We start from the raw sequence: 23,487 nt of genomic DNA, 5'->3' as shown, positions 1-23,487 counted from the left end.
GAGCGGTGCACCAGCCGCAGCACGCCGGCTGCAGCGGCCATTGGAGGGTGAACCAACGGTAAAGGAAGACCTTTTTGTCTCTCTCTCACTGTCCACTCTGCCTGTCCAAAAAAAAAAAAAAAAGTATGCCCTATCATTGATAAAAATAATGTTATTCCTACTATATTCCTCATTTTAAAATTTCTGCATTAAAGATATATACATGCCACACACACATGCACACACACAGACTTTCAACAGTTGTTGTAAATTACATTAGAAATATAATTTCTGGGTCAAACAATGTGCTGCTTTAAAAAAAATTCACGGGGCCAGCACTGTGTCTCAGCTGGTTAAAGCCCTGGCATGAAGCTCTGGCATCCCATATGGGTGCCGGTTCAGGACCCAGCTGTTCCACTTCTGCCCCAGCTCTCTGTTATGGCCTGGGAAAGCAGTAGGAGATGGCCCACGTCCTTGGGCCCCTGCACCCAAGTGGGAGGCCCGGAAGAAGTTCTTGGCTTGGATCGGTGCAGCTCCGGCCATCGCAGCCAATTGGGGAGTGAACCAACGGATGGAAGACATCTCTCTCTCTCTCTACCTCTCTACCTCTCCTCTCTCTGTGTAACTCTGACTTTCAAATAAATAAATAAATCTTTAAAAAATTCACACTACTCTAAAGATTTTGACTTATTTTCAAAAATTGAAAGAGAAGGAACCCTGATCGCAAAGACAAACAAGGACACACAACAACAAATTATAGACCAATATCCCAGATCAACCTAAATGCAAACATTTTCAAGGAAATACTAGCAAATAGAGTCCAACAATACAACAAAAAGATGTGGGGTTTTTCCAAGGAATCTGGGGAAACTTTAGCATTCACAAAGTAATTAATGTTCTAAACTATATCAACAGAATGAAGGATAAAAATCATATATAACTATCTCAGTAGAGGCATTAAAGGTACTTGATAAAATTCAAATCAACTCATGATTTAAAAATAAAAAAACCCTACACAAATGTGTTATAAAAGTAACATAATTCAATATTGTAGAGGGTATATGTGAGCAACCCACAGCCAACATCATACTGAATGGGGAAATGCTGAAAACGTTTACTCTAAGATCTGGAACCAATGAAGGAAATCTATTCCCATTATTCTTTTTCAACATAGTATTGGATTTTTTTTTAGCCAGTGCAATTAGGGGAGAAAAAGAAAAGAAGGGCACACATTTAGGACAGAAGTTATCCCTGTTTGCAGATGATATGATTTTACATACGGAAAAACCTAAAAGCTTTAAGGATTTTTACAATTGCCAAGTCAAGTTTCAGGAAGTAAAATCAGTATGTCAAAATCAGTAGCATTTCTATATACCAACAAAAAAAGCTACAGTGAAAGAAATTACAAGAGTGATCTCATTTACAATAGCTCCAAAAATCAATAAAATACCTTGGAATAAATTTAACCAAGGATATAAAAGAATACAATAATATTTATAAATAAAAAAGATTATAAAAGATTAATGAATAAAATTGAAGATACACAAAAATCATGCAAAGTTTCCCACACTCAAGGATAGGAAAAAATTTTGTTAAAATGTCCACACTAGGGGCCAGTGCTGTGGTATAATGGGTAAAGCCATTGCTTTCAATGACAGCATCATATGTGGACTCCAGTTCCAGTTTCAGCTATTTCACCTCCAATCCAGCTCCCTGCTAATGCTCTTGGGAAAGCAGTGGAAGATGGTTTCAGCCCCTGGAACAACCTGGGAGGCCCAGAAGCAGCACCTGGCTCCTGACCTTGGCCTGGCCCAGCCCTGGCCATTACCCCCATTTGGAGAGTGAACCAGCAGATTGAAGACCTCTCTCTGTGTCTCTCTTCCTCTGTAACTCTGCCTTTCAAATAAATAAGTCTTAAAAAAAATGTTCATACTACCCAAACACTTTACAGATTGAATACAATCCCCAGCAAAATATCAACTCTCCAAAGAACTCAACAAAACAATCCTAAAATTCACATCGAAGCACAAAATATCCCAAACAGCCAAAGCAATCTCGACCAAAAAACAAAACTGGAGGCATCACAATACTTGATTGTATTATAGACCTAGTGTAACAAAAACAGCAATGGTACTAGCATAAAAAGAGACAACTACAACAAAATAGCTATCTCAGAAACAAATCTATGTGTCTACAGCCTACTAATTCTCAACAAAGGTGCCAAAAACGCACTGGAAAAAGGACAGTCTCTTCAAAAACAGCTGCTGGGATAGCTGGATAGTCACACACAGAGGAATGAAGCTAACTCCATCCCCCACTTCTCACCCTATAGAAAAGTCAACTCAAAATGCATCAAAGATCTAAATTTATGGCATGAAACTATGAAACTACCAAAAGAAAACATAAAGCAAACTCTTTAACCCAACAATATACATAATAGTGTTTTGAATAGGTTGCCAAAAGCACAAGCAACAAAAGCAAAACCATAGAAATGGAATTATATGAAACCAAGAAGCCTCTGCACAGCAAAGGAAGCAATCAACAGAGTAAAGACAAGTGACAGAGTGAGTCAAAAGGTAGCTAACCCTTCTCACGAAGGACTGGTATCTGGAACAGATAAGAAACAAAAAACTCACAAACAAGAAGGAGTGTTTGCCCTAGACTTAAGATACCAGTTATCGCGTCCATAGCCCACATCAGAATGCCCAGGTTCTAGTCCCAGCTCCACTCCCGATTTCAGCTTCCTGCTAATGTACACCCTACGAGGCAGTAGAAGATGACGCAAACAGTTGGGTCCCTGACACCCATGTAGGAGACACAGATTGAGCTCCCAGCTCTTGGCCACAGTGCCATTGTGGGCACCTGGGGAGTGAACCTGAGACAGGAGCACTCTCTTTCTGTCTCTGTCTCTCTCAATTGAATATTTTTAAAAACTCAAGACCAAAAATACCAATAATTCAGTCAACAAACAGGCAAATTATCTCAATACACATTTCTCAAAAGAAGGCCAAATAACCCACAAATGCATGAAAAAATGGTTGATATCACTAGCCATTGGGGAAATGCAAATCAAAACCACTGACAGATACCATCTCACTCCAGTTAGAATGACCATTGTCAAAAAGACAAAAAATACAAAAAAAATTGTGATGATGTTGAGAAAAGGAAACCCTTATATACTACTGGAAGCAATGCAAATTAGTACAGTTATTATGCAGAATGCTATGGAGGTTTGGAGGAAGCCTATCTACTATATGACCCAGTTCTCCCATTTCTGAGTACATATCTGAAAAATTAAATGAACACCTGAAAAAGATACCTGCATATCTATGGTCACTGCAGCACTTTTCATAATAGCCACTCTATGTGTTAAACAGAGGTGCCCATCAATGAATGAATAGATGTTTTAAAATGTGGTATATGGGGCCGGTGCTGTGGTACAGTGGGTTGACGCCCTGGCCTGAGGCGCCAGCATCCCATATGGGCACTGGTTCTAGTCCCAGCTGCTCCACTTCTCCCCCAGCTCTCTGCTGTAGCCTAGGAGGGCAGTGTAGGATGGCCCAAGTCCTTGGGCCCCTGGCCACAAGTGGGAGACCCAGAAGAGGCTTCTGGCTCCTGGCTTCGGATCAGTTCAGCCCCAGCTGTTATGGCTAATTGGGGAGTGAACCATCGGATGGAAAACACCTCTCTCTCTCTCTCTCTCTCTCTCTCTCTCTCTCTGCCTCTCCTCTCTCTGTGTAACACTTTCAAATAAATAAATAAATAAATCTTTATAAAAAATGTGGTATTTGTTGGGGTCAGCACTATTGTACATAGGGCTAAGACCCTGCCTGTGGCATCGCATAAGGGTGCCAGTTCTAGGCCTGGCTGCTCCTCTTCCAATCCAGCTCTCTGCTTATGACCTCGAAAAGCAGTAGAAGATGGCCATTTGGGGAATGAACAAGCTATGGAAGACCTTTCTCTCTGTCTCTCCCTCCCTTTGTTTGTAACTCTACCTCTCAAATAGATACATGTTTTTATTTATTTTTTTTAAAAGTACTCTGTTATCACAATGGGATGTTATCCATGCATCCATCCATCCATTTTATTTTATTTTATTTGACAGGTAGAGTTATAGACAGAGACAGAGACAGAGACAGAGATATTCCTTTCCGTTGGTTCACCCCCCAAATGGTCGCCATGGCCGGCGCTGCGCCAATCTGAAGCTAGGAGCCAGATGCTTCTTCCTGGTCTCCCATGCGGGTGCAGGGCCCAAGCACTTGGGCCATCCTCCACTGCCCTCCCAGGCCACAGCAGAGAGCTGGACTGAAGAGGAGCAACTGGGACTAGAACCTGGCGCCCATATGGGATGCCGGCGACGCAGGTGGAGGATTAACCAAATGAACCGCGGCGCTGGCCCCATCCATCCATCCATTTTTTAAAAAATGAAATCCTCGGGCCTGTGCTGTGGCAAAGCGAGTTAAGCCACTGTCTGCACTGCTGGCTTCCTATATGGGCGCCTGTTCAGGTCCTGGCTGCTCCAGTTCCAATCCAGCTCCCTGCTAATGTGCCTGGGAAAGCAGCAGAAGATGGACCACATCTTTGGGCTCCTGCACACATGTGGGAGACCCAGATGGAGTTTCAGGCTCCTGGCTTCTGGCCCCACCCTGGACACTGCAATCACTTGGGGAGTGAACCAGTAGGTGGAAGATCTCTCTCCCTCTTTACCTTTTGAAAAATTAATAAATCTAAAAAAAATTGTATTATGCCCTATACAAATGTGCAAGTGTTAACTGTTTAATCAATTTATTTTTAATTTCAAGAAGCTCAATTGCTTCCCTCCAATAAAGAATAACAGAACTCATTTCCACTCCCAATTAACCCAAATAATTCACTGTTTCCTTTAACAATTTTTATGATTTTTTACAATTAAATTGTAACATACTTTGATATTTGGGATGAAGTGGAAAAGGCAGTTATTATGCTAGGATACAACAGCTATGCATTGACGTAAAACTTTTGACCTTTTGGCTTGGCACTCCCAGGAAACAGTACCAGCGAAGAGGTGAGATAGGACGAGAGACCTAGGGAACCAGAGCTGCCTTGAGATGTCACTCAATTCAAAAAATATACATCATTTTGGATACATAAACACTACTCACTGATTTTGAAAACCACACAGTACCAGGGATTTTGTGGGAGAAACAATGATCTAGTTCATAAAGAGAGAGCAAACAAGCCAATCTTAATTGGTGTAGCACATGAGATTTCATTACCTCCATAGGAAGCATCTAATCTTGGCCACATTGAAATAGTACTTCCAGTACTATTTATATAAGATACTCTTGTGGGCTCTAATCAAGTTCCCTGCTCACGAACAAGCCAATACAATACTTCTCACAGCCCAGGGAACGGTCCAAAAACAAATGGCCTGTAACACAAGCTGATGCAGTTGTACACATAGGGGGAACTTTTCTTTCCATTAAGGACCTAAGTCACTGGTTGGTTTTCCATTGAGAAGTTTGAAGTGATGGAAGTGCAACTGGGAGGCCCGAGACCTGAAAGAAAGCAAAAACACACTCGAAAAGCAAACAAAATTAATTATGAGAGTACCAGGAAAAACCAACTACACGATCATAGGAGTGTCAGAAAAAGGAAGCCAGAGCTTTCTGAGGTTAAGGCAGGCATGAAACTAATCCCCAAGGAAAACAGACTGAACTGCTTTGACGGATGTTGAAAGAAGCCAGAAAAGCCTCAATCAGTTGGCACCCCATTTTCCACGTTGGTTAATGAAAACATTTTCAGCCCTGGACTTTGCTATGGAAATGAATGGGCCACTGGGTAATATCCGGGATTTATGCACAAAGGCAATTTCCAGAGCTTATCTGAGGCATGTTCAACCTGATTACCAGCCTGGTTAAAAATATGCCCTCCTGTCACTGTGTGACTGACTCCTCGTCTTAGCTGGGTCTCAGTTTCCTCAGTGTGCAGATACCTGAACCCCCAACTCTGAATCTAAGAGACGAGCTTGCTGCCTGGCCTCTTGGACTTGAGGGCAGCACGTCAGAGCCATGGTTCAGGAATCCTTATGTGGCAGCAGAGTTCATGATAGATGGAAAGAATGAGTGATGGGGCTGGCTGGGAAGACATTGCCCTAGTGTCTAACCAGATCAGAGAGAGTGCAAAGAGCCAGGAAGAAGTCAGTGCCCCACAGAGATGGATGTGAGAGCATAATGTGCAATATGGGGGCCTTCCGACCCAAAGTCAACAGTGCTGACCCCTGGTCATGCATTCTGGAAAGGAAAATCAACCATGCTATGGTGTAATTTTCACAGAAGTTAAAAAGCAAAACATACAATGGTCATGTCAAGAACTTACTCAATTCACTGATTAATGAGAGAAATAGTGAGATGGCAAAGCTGCATCTTGGGGAACTGTATATTTGTAGACATTAACCAAAGAATGTTAGAACAGAATTTCTAGGTTAGATTCAAAACCATAACATCTTGGGTTGTTTCTTCCACTGGGTAGGATTTGTATCTCCAAACAAGATCTTTAAGTTAACTTGCAGCTTGACCGAATTTGACTGCTCCATTAATGGCAAACAGCAGACAAAGATGTATTCCTTTCAATCAAGGTTCTCAACCAGGGGTCGTTGGACTGCCTGAAGTATATCTGACAGTGAAGACGTTTTAGGTCATGACTCAGGTAGGAGCAGGCGTCTCCCGAGTGAGGGTCATAGGTGTCACAGAACATCCTACACGCACCAGAACAAAGAGGTATTTAGCCCCAAATGTCACTAGGGAGCAGGTAAAGAAACTCTACCCTTAATTATTAAATAATCCTTGGGTGAATTTATTAAAGAATGTTGTATACAATACTACAAAGATACACTGCCTACTTTTTATCTTATCCAAGCTTTTAAATAATTTCCCTTAATCTGCCTTCAAAGAAAAGTAGTCTCCTCCTTTTCTAATTATGTCACCCTGAGCATTCTCAGAGGTTTCCTGCTTAACCTGCAGGACATCAGAAAGATCTCATGAAGCAGAACACCTCTCCCCGTTCACAGAGCATTTGGTCTTATTGTGAGCTTACTCAAAGCACCATTCAAAAGTTGAGGTTTTCCCAGGGAATAGGAAACTGTCCATCAATTAATCAAAAACAAGAAAAACACAAAGGGGTTCTGATGGAGACGAGGGACGTGGGCAGGAGCAGGTCACAGGCAGGGCAGCCTGGAAAAGACAGATGGTGACGACAAGGTCAGCTGACTCAGTGGGGACATGTCATCTTTCCTCCCAAGTTCTGTACATAAATCTCACGCAGGACAAAGAAGGAAGTAAATATTTATTTGCGTATAAAAGCGATTGCTCTTTCTTGCATAGTCATAGAAATGTATCAAGGGCTGGGCATTTAATCTGGCTTCCCTCATTTCAGCAAAATCTTAAGTATGTTCCAAAGCCCGTCTCAGTGACGATTTGTACCTGTGCAAAGTACACAAAGAGCTTAACTGCTTAACCATGAGCAGCCTTATTGGCTGTTCCTGCCCCCTACACAAAGCAGGCACGAAAGCCCCACAAGAGGGAATGGAGTAAGACCATGGGAAAGTGAAGTAGAGCCCGGAATCCTAGCTGAGATGCATCTGAAATGTGCTATCTTCCACCAGTAGGAAAATAACACTAGAATTTTCTAGGAGCAGTGAAACCTGTGGCTCATCAGACCAAATGGGAGCCCACCCTGTGCTGGCTGTGGCTGAGCTTCTCCCAAGACCTCTTCTGGGGGAGACACAGGCATCTTAGGAAGCAGCTGTGGGCCTGGTCCAGCCCTGGCCATTTAGAGAGCAAACCAGCAGATGAGAGATTGATATTCTCTCTCTCTCATTCTACCCCCCCTCCCAACAAACCAGTAAATTACACAGAAGAAGGAGGAGGAGGACAAACTAGAAGCATCTCACTTGGTAGCTCTTAAAGTGCTTGGTTTGCCTTTTCCTAGTCACCACTCATCTTCATATCTAAGACACTGTTGGTTATAAGACACATCCTTATTTTATGAGCCACTAAGGAAGAAAAAAATGCTAACAACAACCAGACACAAAGCTTCCTGGTCATTTAGGATATTTATGATCATCTGCCACTTAGGGATAAGTGGCATAGATCCTGTATTCATCATCACTCTCACCTTTAGCATTGACTGTATAATTCTGAGGGTGTTGGCAAACCCTGAAGTTTAGTCAGCATTTCCTATTGGGTGCCATGTATAGTTTTAGTTTTGGATCAAGTCAATCAACTCTCATGAAAATTCAGCAGTTTTTGTTCCAAGTCAGGAGGAAGTTTCTAACAAGTTCATGATGAGCTCCTTGGTAACAGCCCGTTGTGATGTGTCAATCAGCGACATGTCAGGCCATTGCTTTGAAATGCTTTCTAAGGACCTGGACAATTCTTCCTACCTTCAGTTATGAAAGTGGCATGAAAAAGCCAGCCAATAAAATCAGAGCCAAGTTTCGCAACTTCCTTTCTTATTGCTCATTAAACTCTGTTAGGAAACTTGGCCATTTCTCCAACAATGAACATTTGTTTCTGTAACATACGAAACTTATATTCCCTATTGCTCTACCTTTGTGCCTTATGTACTTTCTCATTTTTATTTTAATGCCATATCATAAAATTATCTTTTTATTGTGCTAATGGTTTCAAGGAGATAGATACAGATATAGTTTATTTTAAATACGTGTAATTCATTTTGTATTGATTATACTTCAGTAAAGCTATTTTTTAAGAAAGATTATAAATCACTGATAGATGAGTGGATAAACAAACTTTAGTAATATATATAAAATGGAGTTTTATTCAGCATTAAAAAGAAAGTCTGACAGATGCTACAACATGGAGGAATATTCAGGACAATATATGAAGCAAAATAAACAAGTCACAGAGGACAAATATTATATGACACTACTTACCTGAGACACCTAAAGTTGTCAAATTCACAGAGATAGAAAGTAGAATGTGCTTATCAGGGCTGGAAGAAGCGGAAAATGAGGGAAGGATTACCGTTTAATGCATACAGAATTTCCTTTTGGGACAATGAAAAAGTTCTGGAGATGGATGGTGGTGATGGCCCCACAACAATGCAAATGTACTTCGATGCTTGTCCTGGACTATACACTTAAACTGATTAAAGTAGTGAATCTATTCAACTCAATGTGTCTGACTCAAGGAATATGTGCAATTATTCTAATTCAGTTGAAGGCACAACCATCTGAATAGTGATGAAAGGTAAGCAAAATATGACAACTATAGTAGGAAAATAGAAACCACCAAATTCTGTTGATGATGACACTCAAATTGCAAACAAGTTATGTCTTAATGACATGGTTTTTAAAAATACAGTGGTTAATGTATCTGGCGTGAAAGGACTGATGACCTTCAGCTGTTTCAAATATTCCTTAGGGTCTGACCTGGCCTCTTTTATCTAGTGTGCTTTGCATTCATACAAAATTTAAAAATGCAAATTTGTTAACTTTCTCAGAACACAATTGCATGCTATTTGTTTCTTTTTACTTAAAATATTCATCAGTTTCCCAGTACTGTACCACAAATAGTTACTGGCAGCTCCAGGATATACAAGGAAGATGTGTTTCTGCCCTTAGCTTCTGATGCTTAACACTAGATAAATATAATACACATTCTAGTGGTTTTTTTAAATAAAGATCCCCAAATTACTAAATAGAATTTCTCTTAGTATTCTTGCTACTTACACTTTTCTAGGAACTATAGAAATACAACAGGACATTGGAGGTTGCTATTATGAAGGAAGAAATCAGTGGTTCTAAAACAACACATCAGTTGTAGTGGATAAGAAGAGTGAGCAGTTTAGGGAAATCAAGGAAAATTTTAACAAACTTAACAGATTGCTAATGACTTACTTGGCTGACACTGGAATCTTTTTCAGATGCATGCTTACTGCTTTCTCTGAGCACTCTTTGGAAGCCTGCTAACTTACACTCTTAGTGCTCACTGTTCCCTCCCTACGTGTCACAGAGTCCATTTCTCTCATCTCGGTGTCACACATTTTTCCTCTGCAGATGTAAGGCAATGTTCATGGCCACCCATAAAGGAAGTTCTGTTCTGATGATGCGGCCAGAAACTGTCGTGTGGTGGTTGTGCGGCTACCTGATCTCTCCTTTCACCAACATCTTTGCGTCCCCCTCCCAGACACGCCGCATGCAGAACTAGACTTAGGTTGTAACGGTGCAGAATCATACAATTCACGGTGCTATCCTTTCGCTCACACTGAGTCATGAAGCTTAAGTGGGTATTTCTCACACTGGGGAGACCATTCCTCTTGGCCCCCAGACTGGCTTCTGTTTCCTGATAAATAATCAGAAAACCAGAGCTCCTATCTGGTACCACACATAGAGGCCTAAGAAGAGGTTTCCAGCATTGCTCCCAGCACTTCTGTGGGTCTCCCTCACCCTCCATCAGCCACCACCCCCGGCTCTACTTCCTGTGGGAGATAGCATCCCCTCTCCTCACTCACCAAACCACCATCATAGGAGCTAAGACAGGTGAGAGAACACATCGCCTGCATTGAGTATAAGAAGAAGAAAAGGTGTCCTAAAGAAGGCAGGAAAGGAAGAGCTGCCTGTGTCACATCTACCCTGGTGCCAAGGAGCACAGGATGGAAACGCCTTACCTTGTGCTTGGGGGAGGCAGAAGATATCAGGCCTGCAATAGCGATACTCAGTACCAGACAGAGCCCCAACACCCCTCATCCCAGACCAGGACCTGAAGTCTGAGATTTTGGACCCTCTTAGCCAAGCAAGCCAAGAGAACACCTCCACTAGCACTCCTCGACCTCTGGCAGACAGCAGAGCAAATAGGGCAGGAAAGCAATCCTGGACTTTGCCTTGGAGTTCAGCCAGATCATAATGCCTTAAAGGGTGATCCTAAGGCCAGAGTGCTGTTTAAGTATTTGCCATTTTATGAGTCTACTGTGTATCCCGCTTCCCATGTTGGATCATTCTCTCCTTTTAAATTCTATCAATTATTATTAGCAGACACTGGTCTTATTTATGTGATCCCTTTGACACTTAATCCTATCTTAATGATCAGTCATGAACTTAAACTGATCACTTTAACTAGTAAGATGGCATTGGTACCTGCCAACTTAATGGGATTTGGAGTCCCATGGCACATTTCTAGCTTTACCCTTAAGGGTAAGTCAGAGGAATATGTGCCAGACTGTACATCTCCTCCCTCTCTTATTCTTACTCTTATTTTTAACAGGGATCAATTTTCAGTTGAATTTAAACACCTAAGAATAGTTGTGTGTTAATTAAAGAGTTCAACCAATGGTATTAAGTAGAAAAAGAAATACTAAAAAGAATAAAATAGTAAGCTGTTCCTCCACAATCAAGACAGGGGCTGATCAAGTTCATTGCTTCTGATAGTGTCCGTTTCACTTCTACAGGTTTCCTTTTAGATGCTCAGTTGTCACTGATCAGGGAGAACATATGATATTTGTCTCTTTGGGACTGGCTTATTTCACCTAGCATGATGTTTTCAAGATTCCTCCATTTTGTTACATATGACTGGATTTCATTTTTTTTTTTTACTGCTGTATAGTATTCTGTAGAGTACATGTCCCATAATTTCTTTATCCAGTCATCTATTGATGGGCATTTAGGTAGATTCCGTGTCTCAGCTATTGTGAATTGAGCTGCAATAAACATCGAGGTGCAGACAGCTCTTTCATTTGCCAATTAAATTCCCTATGGGTAAATTCCAAGGCGTGGTATGGCTGGACCATGTGGTAGGGCTATATTCAGGTTTCTGAGGACTCTCCAAACTGTCTTCCATAGTGGCTTTCCCAGTTTGCATTCCCACCAACAGTGGATTAGTGTGTCTTTTCCCCCACATCCTTACCACTCTGAAGGGGTGAGGCGAAACCTCATTGTGGTTTTGATTTGCATTTCCCTGACAGCTAATGATCCTGAACATTTTTTCATGTGTCTGTTGGCCATTTGGATTTCCTCTTTTGAAAAATGTCTATCGAGGTCCTCGGCCCATCCCTTAACTGGGTTGTTAGTTTTGTTGTTGTGCATTTTCTTGATCTCTTTGTAGATTCTGGTTATTAATCCTTTATCAGTTGTATGATTTGCAATCTCCCATTCTGTAGGTTGCCTCCTCACTTTCCTGTTTATTTTGCAGTACAGAAACTTCTCAATTAGATGTACTCCCAATTGTTAATTTTGGCTTTGTCTGCCTGTGCCTCTGGGGAATTTTCCAAGAAGTCTTTGCCAGTACCTATATCTTGCAGGTTTTTTCCGATATTTTCTAATAATTTGATGGTGTCAGGTCATAGATTTAGATCTTTAATCCATGTTGAGTGGATTTTTGTGTAAGGTGTAAGGTAGGGGTCTTGCTTCATGCTTCTGCATGTGGAAATCCAATTTTCACAGCACCATTTATTGAATAGACTGTCCTTGCTCCAGGGATTGGTTTTAGCTCCTTAATCAAACATAAGTTGGCTGTAGATGTTTGGATTGATTTCTGGTGTTTCTATTCTGTTCCACTGCTCTATCTGTACCAGTACCATGCTGTTTTGATTATAACTGCCTTGTAGTGTGTACTGAAATCTGGTATTGTGATGCCTCCAGCTTTGTTTTTGCTGTACAAGATTGCTTTAGCTATTCGAAGTCTCCTGTGTCTCCATATGAATTTCAGCATCTTTTTTATGGGATCTGAGAAGAATGTCTTTGGTATTTTGACTGGTATCGCATTGAATCTAAAAATTGCTTTTGGGAGAATGGACATTTTTGATTATATTGATTCTTCCAATCCATGAGCAAGGAAGATTTTTCCTTTTGGTATCCTCTTCTATTTCTTTAAGTTTTGTAATTCTCATTGTAGAGTTCTTTGACATCATCGATTAAATTTATTCTAAAGTATTTGATTTTTTGTGGCTATTGTGAATGGGATTGATCTTAGAAGTTCTTTCTCAGCCATGGCATTATCTGTGTATACAAAGACTGTTGATTTTATATCCTGCTACTTTTCCAACCTCTTCTATGAGTTCCAATAGTCTCTTAATTGAGTTCTTTGGATCCCCTAAATAAAGAATCCTATCACCTGCAAAGAGGGATAGTTTGAGTTCTTCCTTCCCAATTTGTATCCCTTTAATTTATATTTCTTGCCTAATGCTCTGGCTAAAACTTCCAGAACTATATTGAATAGCAGTGGCGAGAGTGGGCATCCCTGCCTGGTACCAGATCTCAGCGGAAATGCTTCCAACTTTTCACCATTCAATAGGATGCTGGCCGTGGGTTTTTCATTAACTGCCTTGATTCTGTTGAGGAATCCTTCTATACCCAGTTTGCTTAGAGTTTTCATTATGAAAGGATGTTGTATTTTATCAAATGCTTTCTCTGCATCTATTGAGATAATCATATGGTTTTTCTTCTGCAGGCTATTAATGTGTATCACATTGATTGATTTGTGAACATTGAACCATCCCTGCATACCAGAGATAAATCCCACTTGGTCTGTGTGGATGATCTTTCTGATGTGTTGTTGAATTCTATTGGCCAGAATTTTATTGAGGATTTTTGCATCTATGTTCATCAGGGATACTGGTCTGTAATTTTCTTTCAATGCTTTCTGGCTTAGGAATTAAGGTGATGTTGGCTTCATAGAAAGAATTTGGGAGGATTCCCTCTTTTTCAATTGTTCTGAATATTTTGAGAATTGGAGTTAGTTCTTCTTTAAATGTCTGGTAGAATTCAGCAGTGAATCCATCTGGCCCTGGGAGGAGATGTACAATTTGGGACATGCTCAAACTGACTTGCCCCAAATGGCAGAGTTAGAAATGTGCCAGGGGATTCCAATACAATCCTGTCGCTCCCCCTCTTCGTGGAGGAACGACACAGGACCCTGCGCTGTTCTTTCGTCTGCTCGGCCCTCCCCGGGTTTGCTGCTGGTTCTTCCCGGGTTGGCTACTATCCCTTCCACCTCCGTGGAAGGGCGGTTCCCCCTGGCCGCTTTCCCCACTTCCGCAGGGGAGCGGCACACCGCCGGCCGGGTCTCTCGGGGGCTGCACGGGTGTTCCTTCAGCTAGATGTTCCCCTTAGATGTTCCCCATAGATGTTCCCCTTAGATGTTCCCGGTGCATGCCGTCTCTCTCCTCCTTTATAGTCCTCCTCCGCCAATCCCAACTCGGCTGCCCACACGCCGAGTACGCTGCTCTCCCCCAATCAGGAGCAAGTCCTACAGTTAATTGGTTGAACTGGAGGCAGCTGTGCGGAAGCTGTTTACTTCTCTCCCAGCGCCATATTGTGGGAGAGCAGATGCATAGAATAAGTCTTAATTCCAGTAACTCAGTCTAGTCCGGGTTGCTCCCCACAGATCCCCCTTTCTTTTTATTTTTGGCGTTGATACGCGCCTGTCTTCGGTGTCCCGCGGCACACACTCTGCTCTACTTGCTAGAGTTGCCGCAGGCTCTTACAAGTTCTATCAATCAGGCAAACCGAATCCGGGTCCTCTCTTCGCCATGTTGTGAGGAGGTTTTTAGGCGCTGATGCGTGCCTGTGTTCGGTGCCCCGCAGCGCATGCTCTGCTCTGCCTGCAGGGGCTTACAAGCCCTAACAGGCAAACCGAATCCAAGCCTTCTCATTGCCGTGTTGTGGGGGAGACTTATTAGTGTTGGTTCGTGCCTATCTTCGGTGACCTGCAGCTCATACTCTGGTCGAGCTGCTTGCTGGCGCTTACCGCCTTAATCAGGCAGACCGAATCCAAGCTCTCTCATTGCTGTGTTATGGGGAGGCCTTTTTGATGTTAATTCGTGCCTGTCTTCGGTGACCTGCGGCGCATAAGCTGCTAGCCGCTGCAGGTGCTCATCGCCTCACTTAATCAGGCAGACCGAATCCAAGCTTTCTCATTGCCATGTTGAGGGGAGGCCTTTCTATTTCTCTATTTCTCTATCTCCGGGCATTCCTATTTCTCCCATTCCACTTCTATCTTCCAGCATTCCTATTTCTCTCACTTTACTTCTAAAACTTCTGTTTCTCTTATCCCCGCAGCTTCCCGGCGCCTCGCCCTGCCGGCAGGCTCCGCCCCGAGGCTATTTCTCCGCGGCTTTCCGGCTGAGCCGCTTCAGCCCGCTTTGCGCGCACACTCCACAGTCTCGCACTTAACCCTTTCGCGTCTGAACCACGACCTCGCGCCAACCCTGCGTTTCCTATGTACTTGAGCCCCGCACGCTCTGTCTGCGCGCGGCAGCCTCCGCGAGTCACACAGCGTAGCTTACGTGTCCACCACTAGCATTCAATCTAAGTTCCCCAGGCTAGCCTGGCGAATTCAACCCAGCTTACGTCTCCGCCCCATGGTTTGGCTTCCCGTCCTTTGCTCCCCGGGCTAATCAGACGGATCCCAATCTGGCTTACGTTTCAGCTTCTGGTTTCAACTTTTCGCCCCCTATTCCCGGGCTAACTTGAGAATCCCAAAGTGGCTTTCGTATCCGCCTCGGCCTGCACTCGCGGCTTCATTTTCCCTAACATTTTTCTCTACCCGGTATATTTCCCCCAGCTTTCCTCCAACAATATTCCTCCCTCATTTCTCCTGGCCTCTCCCCACAGTCCGCGTCCGAGTCTGTTTGTTCTAGCTTTCACTTTCGCTTTCGACCTTAGAGATTTCTCCCAGCTTCCCCCCGTAGTCCGTATCCGAGTCTATGCCTAGGCTTTCAATAGCTTCTTCCAGCTCCTTTTTCGTCCGGCTTTTCCCTAGGCTGTTTGCTAGTCTCTCTCTCCGATATTTTCCCTAGGCTGTTTGCTAGTTTCTCTCTCCGATATTTTCCCTAGTTCTTCCCGTTTCTTCCCTCCTAAGTTTCATATCCGTCCTAAGTTTCCTATCCGAGTCACGTTTCTTCCCTCCTAAGTTTTCTATCCGTCCTAGGTTTCCTATCCAAGTCACGGCACCATTATGTCGCTCCCCCTCTTCGTGGAGGAACGACACAGGACCCTGCGCTGTTCTTTCGTCTGCTCGGCCCTCCCCGGGTTTGCTGCTGGTTCTTCCCGGGTTGGCTACTATCCCTTCCACCTCCGTGGAAGGGCGGTTCCCCCTGGCCGCTTTCCCCACTTCCGCAGGGGAGCGGCACACCGCCGGCCGGGTCTCTCGGGGGCTGCACGGGTGTTCCTTCAGCTAGATGTTCCCCTTAGATGTTCCCCATAGATGTTCCCCTTAGATGTTCCCGGTGCATGCCGTCTCTCTCCTCCTTTATAGTCCTCCTCCGCCAATCCCAACTCGGCTGCCCACACGCCGAGTACGCTGCTCTCCCCCAATCAGGAGCAAGTCCTACAGTTAATTGGTTGAACTGGAGGCAGCTGTGCGGAAGCTGTTTACTTCTCTCCCAGCGCCATATTGTGGGAGAGCAGATGCATAGGATAAGTCTTAATTCCAGTAACTCAGTCTAGTCCGGGTTGCTCCCCACACAATCCCATCAAGGTGGCATGTATCAATGCCATCTCACTAGTCCAAGTGATCAATTTCTGTTCACAATTGATCATAATGATAGGTTTAAGGGTCAAAGGGATCACATAAACAAGACTAGTGTCTGCAAATACTAACTGATAGAATAAAAAAGGGAGAGAATGATCTAACATGGGAAGCGGGATACACAGCAGACACATAGAATGGCAGATGTCCTAAACAGCACACTGGCCTCAGAATCAGCCCTTAAGGCATTTGGATCTGGCTGAAGAGCCCATGAGAGTATTTTAGGCATGGAAAGCCAAGACACTCTGGGAAAAAAAAAAAAACTAAATGAAAGCTCTCTGCAAGTGAGATCCCAGGAGGAAGAACAGGCCATCAAAGAAGGAGGTACCTTTCTCTGAAGGGAGGAGAGAACTTCCACTTTGACTACGACCTTGTCTAAATATGATCAGAGTCGGTGAACTCAAAAGACTTCCATAGCCTTGGCAACTCATGACTAGAGCCTAGGGAGATTACTTACGCCATAAACAAGAGTGTCAATTTGTTAAGTCAACAACAGGAGTTACTGTGCACTTACTCCTCATGTAGGATCTCTGTCCTTAATGTGTTGTTCAATGTGATTTAATGCTATAACTAGTACTCAAACAGTATTTTACACTTTTTGTTCTGTGTGGATGCAAACTGATGAGATCTTTACTTAATATATGCTAAATTGATCTGTATATAAAGATAATTGAAAATGAATCTTGATGTGAATGGAATGGGAGAGTGAGCGGGAGATGGGAGGGAAGTTATGGGTGGTAAAAAGCCATTATAATCCATAAACTGTACTTTGGAAATTTATATTTACTAAATAAAAGTTTAAAAAAATGTCTAGTAGAACTGAGCAGTGAATCCATCCAGTCCTGGGCTTTCCTTGTTGGGGGGGGGGGGGGTTTAATTACTGATTCAATTCTGACTTAGTTATGGGTCTCTTTAGGTTTCCTGTGTCTTCATAGTTCAATTTAGGTAGGTTGTATGTGTCTAGGAATCTATCCATATCTGCTGGATTTCCCAGTTTGTTGGCATACAATTCTTTGTAGTAATTTCTGATGACTATTTCTGTGGTGTCTGTTATTACATTCCCTTTTTCCATCTCTAATTTTATTGATTTGGGTCTTTTCTCTCCCTTTTTTAGTTAGTTGGGCCAATGGTCTAGACCATTTGGTCTATAGTGTTGATGAAATCTGTTTCCTTGTTGATTTTCTGTCTGGTTGATCTGTGCATTGATGAAAGTGGAGTATTGAAGTCCCCCAATACTATTGTGTTGAAGTCTAAATCTCCCTTTAAGTCCCTTAACATATCTTTTAAGTAACCCAGTGCTCTGTAATTAGGTGCATATGCATTTATAATAGTTTAACATCTTCCTGTTGAATTGATCCGTTTATCATTATATAGTGTCCCTCTTTGTCTTTTTTTTTTTTTTTTTTTGACAGGCAGAGTGGACAGTGAGAGAAAGAAAGAGAGAGGAAGGTCTTCCTTTGCCGTTGGTTTACCCTCCAATGGCCGCCATGGCCGGTGCGCTGCGGCCGGCGCACCGTGCTGATCCGATGGCAGGAGCCAGGTACTTATCCTGGTCTCCCATGGGGTGCAGGGTCCAAGTACTTGGGCCATCCTCCACTGCACTCCCTGGCCACAGCAGAGAGCTGGCCTGGAAGAGGGGCAACTGGGACAGAATCCGGCGCCCCGATCAGGACTAGAACCTGGTGTGCCGGCACCGCAAGGTGGAGGATTAGCCTAGTGAGCCACGGCACCGGCCCCTCTTTGTCTCTTAACAGTTTCTGTGTTAAAGTCTATTTTGTCTGATATTAAGATGGCTACGCCAGCTCATTTTTGGGTTTTGTTGGCATGGAATATCTTTTTCCAACCTTTTACTTTCAGTATGCATGCACATTTGTTGCAAAGATGTGTTTCTTATAAGCAAATGTATGGGTTTTGTTTTTTAATCCATTCAGCCAGTGTGTGTCTTTTAACTGGAGAGTTAAGGCCATTTATATTCAATGTGCCTATTGATAAGTAGTGATTTGCCCTGTCATTTTTCCAAAGATATTTCTAATATATAGTTTGAACTTCCTGTGATCCTATGATGACCGTCTTTCTGTGTTTCTGTGTGTAACACATCTTTAAGCAACTTTTTCAGGGCTGGGACGAGTGGTGACAAATTCTTTTAATTTCTGTTTGCTGTGAAAGGTCTTTATTTCACCTTCATTCACAAATGAGAGCTTTGCAGGATATAATATTCTGGGCTGGCAGTTTTTTTCTCTTAGTACCTGGGCTATACCTTGCCATTCCCTCCTAGCTGATAGGGTTTCTGATGAGAAGTCTGCTGTGAGCCTAATTGGAGATCCTCTGAGAGTAATCTGGCGTTTCTCTCTTGCACATTTTAGAATCTTTTATGTATCACTGTGGTATGCCTTTGTAAGGTGATTGCAGAGAGAGACTTGTGTCCATACTGTCCCTTTATTTTCTCTCTCCTCTAGTTAGGCTGGTGTGCTTCCCCCACAGGGCTTCAAGCCTCGCTCCTTCGAGCCTCTCCTGCTGCTTTTCTGCCAGTGTCTTGAACTACTGCAGTCTCGTCTCACCTCACTTTCTAGTGCTGGTGCGGAGGCTCTTGGCAGTTGGATTCCCGAGCTGTGGGCGCCCACACCCTCCACATAGGTCCACTGTGTCCCTCTAATCACAGAGGAGTTTCCTCTGCTGTTTTTTCCCTTACTATTCCCTGAGACTACACTATTTCCACTTTTATTAGACTATCTTCTCCTGGACAAGATCAGTAAACTCCCTCCCTATTCCGCCATCTTGGAACCCTTTATTTCAGTCTTTAAAGCATTGGAAATGTAAGCAAAATTAGATAAATAAAATTTCACCAAAGAGCTTCTGTACAGCAAATGAAGCAATCAATAGATTGAAGAGACAATTTACAGTACAGGAAAAATACTTGCAAGTTATATTTGACAGGGCATTTTTAAAATCCAGAATATATAAGGAACTCAAATAACTCAATAGCAAAAATAAACCCAAGTAATAGAACTTAAAAATGGGCAATAGCTCTGAACAGATATTTCCCAGAAGAAGAAAGACAAGCTGTCAACAGGTACATGAGAAAAATGTTCAACATCACTAATAACATCAGGGAAATTCAAATGAAGTCCACAATGGCTATCTGCTCACTCCAGTAAGAGTGTATTATCAAAAAGATGAAAGAAGACAAGAGGAAGTTAGTACAGCCATTGTGGAAAACAGTATGGCCTTTCCTCAAGAAACTGAAAGTAGAGCTACCACATGATCCAGAAACCTCACCATTGGGTAATCATGCAAAGAAAATGAAATCTGTCCGGCAAAGAGACAGCTATGTACCCATATACATTGTCGCCCTTTCCACAGGCCCAAGAAATGGAGACAACTTAACTGTCTACCTGCTGATAAATGGATAAGCAAAGTCCGGTACATAGAGACACACAGGGATGCTGTTCAGCCATAAAAAGGATTGAATGCTGTGATCTGAAGCAACACAGATAGAATTGGAGCTCATTATGTTCAGGGAAATACACCAAGCACAGCAAGACAAATACTCAAATGTGGAGTCTAAAATTTTCAAAAATGTGTTGTCACAGAAGTTAAACACACAATGGTGACCACACCAGTGTATGGGTACCAGCTTGTAGCTAGATAGGACTGAGAAGTTCTGTGGTCGTATTGCATGGTAGCAGGGCTGTAGATAAGGTATGGTATAATCTTCTACAAAAAATAACAAACTGTAAGGTAGGATTTTGGATAGTTTCAACATAAAGAAGTGTTAAATGTTTGAAGAACCATATGTATTTAACCTGATTGGACATACACAATGTATACATATACCAACACATCACATAGTACCCATAAATATGTAAAATTTTTATAAAATGATATACATATTTATGAAATTTATATACTAATACCATTATATATTAAAATTTTTAAACACTTTTTTAAAAAGATTTACTTAAGAGGCATAGTTACAGACAGAGAGAGACAGAGACACAGAGAGAGGTCTTCCAAATGGCCACAACAGGTAGAGCTGGGCCAATCCAAAGCCAGGAGTCAGGAGCTTCTTCCAGGTCTCCCACACAGGTGCAGGGGTCCAAGCACTGGGGCCATCCTCCACTGTTTTTCCCAGGCCATCAGGAGGGAGCAGGATTGGAGGTGGAGCAGCCAGGACTCAAGCAAGGGCCAGTATGGGATGTCAGCACCACAGGCAGATGCTTAACCTATTATACCACAGCACCAGCCCCTAAATGCACATCCTGAAAAAAACTGTTCGTGGCTTTAAAAAGCCTTTTGCTCCAAAATAATTTTTTTTTTGACAGGCAGAGTTAGAGAGACAGAGAGAAAGGTCTTCCTTCCATTGGTTCATCCCCACAAATGGCTGCTACGGCCGGCGTGCTACGTTGATCCGAAGCCAGGAGCGAGGTGCTTCCTCCTGGTCTCTCATGCAGGTGCAGGGCCCAAGGACTTGGGCCATCCTCCACTGCCTTCCAGGGCCACAGCAGAGAGCTGGACTGGAAGAGGGGCAACTGGGACACAATCCGGCGCCCCGATTGGGACTAGAACCTGGGGTGCCGGCGCCGCAGGTGGAGGATTAGCCTAGTGAGCCGTGACACTGGCCCCAAAATAATCTTTTAAATCCATTTGTCCACTAGCTATACGCACAACTATGTAGATGTACAAGAACATAAGGCTTATATTATTCAAAGTCTACAGTCTGAACTAGGACCCAAAGTCAGCCTGTTTGTATTTGTAACCGTGATCAACACACCTTGTTTTTCCTTTTTGCACTCTGATTAACAAAGAAAACTGCTGTTCTTGCTTCTATTTAGCCTGTCTTTCCAATTCCACAGGTAAATAATGCTTGCTGGGAAATCCAGAAACCGTCACAGAGAAAGCCAGCTGTAGTTGAAAAGCAATCTGGCCTACTCCAACCAACACTACCGGAGAATTCAATTTCTGACTGCAGGATGAGACTAAGCACTATGGCTCCAACCAGCCCCTTTACGCCTGGCCAGAAGCCAACATGCAGCTGGCCCTTTCCTTTGTTCATCTTGCTCCCAACTTTCTCTTCCTTCCCCTTTCTCTGTTTAAACGTCTTCTGGTAACCTGCAGTTGTCCAGAGCAGCTGAAACTTAGCTGTGAGACTGCTGGATGAGACCTACATGCCATCAGACTAAGATCATGTGGATAGAGAAAACAAGCCCCAAATATCCAATTTTGGGCCAAGTGTTGCACATTGTAGGCACTGATTTTTTTAATCCTTTGAAACATATCCTACATTCAGAGAGGGGATGGGTACAATGAATCCCATATATCATCAGGACTTCAACAACTCGCAAGTTGGGAAGAGCAAATTTGAGACTGAGAAGTGCACCTTTGCCCAAGACTGCTGGCTTCTCGAGTAAACCTCTGCTCTTGCATCAGCTCTCATCCCTGGTGAACTGGCTGTCCAGCACTGAGTAGCCTGGGCCTAAATTTAACTGGAATCGCACTCAGTCCTGAAAATAACAACACAGGAAGCCTCTATCCTAGGCAACAGAGAGAGAACTCAGTTTATGTGTCAAATTCTTCACAACGGTCGAGATTCTGCTCCCCCTGAGAGAGGGTTTTTGTGCTAGTGTGACACGGCTTCTTGGTTTGACACCTCAGCGTGAACCTGTAGTGTGTTCAGTCCAGGTTGCCAACCCATCCATCCACTCAGGGACCGGTGGGCAGTCTCAGTGTACCGTGTGTAGCCGGAGGGGTGGACAATGATCCAGATGGACACTGGGGAGAGGGTCAATTATGCTAGGAAAGGAAGCTGAGCTGAAAAACGGCATCACTTCCAGGCCCTAGCCAAGGGGATATTTTATACACAGACAGGAACCAGTTTTTCAGTTTCAGCTCCTTTAAATTCTTGCAGTTGCAGACGCTAAAGTGGTCTTGAACATGGATGAGTTATTGTGGAAAGTACCTGCCTGGATAAAGGGAGAGAGCACAGAAGTAGACAGGGTGTGCTTCAGACAGCAATGAAGGTGTGATCATTACCAGCGGGGAGAGGGAAGGAAGGATTGTCCAAGAACATCAGGGGCTGGTGCTGTGGCATAGCAAGTAAAGCTGCTACCAGCAGTCCCAGTTGTCCCATTTCCGATCCAGCTCTCTGCTATGGCCTAGGAAAGCAGTAGAAGATGGCCCAAGTCCTTGGGCCACTGCACCTGTGTGGGAGACCCAGAAGAAGCTCCTACCTCCAGGTCAGCACAGCTCCAGCCGTTGTGGCCATCTGGGGAGTGAGCCAGCAGATGGAAGACCTCTCTCTCTCTGTAATTCTGCCTTTCAAATAAATAAATATTTTTTTTAAAAAAAAGATCAAACCACAGTGCAGTTTTGGAGTTTCTAGCAGGACAGTGGGGCGTCCCCAGCACTGAGTTGCCCAATGCACAAGCCCTGCACCTGGCAGGAGTGGGCACTCACGACTCCGACATGCCTAGTGGCAGGGAACTGGAGCATCGCATTCACGTGGCAGTAGCTGGTGCTCATGGTGGCAGGTTCTCTTCAAAAGTTCTGAATGTGGCACTGTATGGCCCAAACAACTACTTACACATGTTCTGGAGGAGCAGCCCTGCCACACATCCTAAGGGGAAACTCTCAGTGGGATGGATAACAGCTCCTTCTCAACAGGTGGCCTCATGGACAAAGCTGACCGTCATCCTACACCTTATCTACAATCCACTCCAAATTCCCGTCACCCTCATCTTTCACCTCACAATGACAGGTGGCTCATTTGGTGGTGAGACACTAACCTACACTTTTAAATATATATATATATATATATATTATTTTTAATTAACACAATAATCAGACATGTTCATGGGGTACAGTGTGACTTTTCAACACAGGTATAAACATATGTCATGATCAGATCAGAGTCACTGGCCTATCTATCACCTAAGACACTTCTAATTTCTTCATGGTGGGAACTTCCAAAATTCTCTCCATGAGG

At 43.3% G+C, this 23,487-nt stretch overlaps 1 protein-coding gene across 2 annotated transcripts in view; it reads right to left on the bottom strand.

The window, feature by feature from the left end:
* Window positions 1-23,487, bottom strand: part of GCNT3 (glucosaminyl (N-acetyl) transferase 3, mucin type) — a 135,850-nt gene that overhangs the window by 26,122 nt on the left and 86,241 nt on the right. The gene's annotated exons all lie outside the window — the stretch shown is intronic.

Source organism: Oryctolagus cuniculus, chromosome 12, assembly GCF_051225735.1.
Source record: "Oryctolagus cuniculus isolate XC-2025 breed Fujian yellow rabbit chromosome 12, ASM5122573v1, whole genome shotgun sequence".
NCBI lineage: Eukaryota > Metazoa > Chordata > Mammalia > Lagomorpha > Leporidae > Oryctolagus > Oryctolagus cuniculus.
The sequence above is the reverse complement of the archived record's forward strand: the minus strand, read 5'-3'. Positions and strand labels throughout refer to the sequence as shown.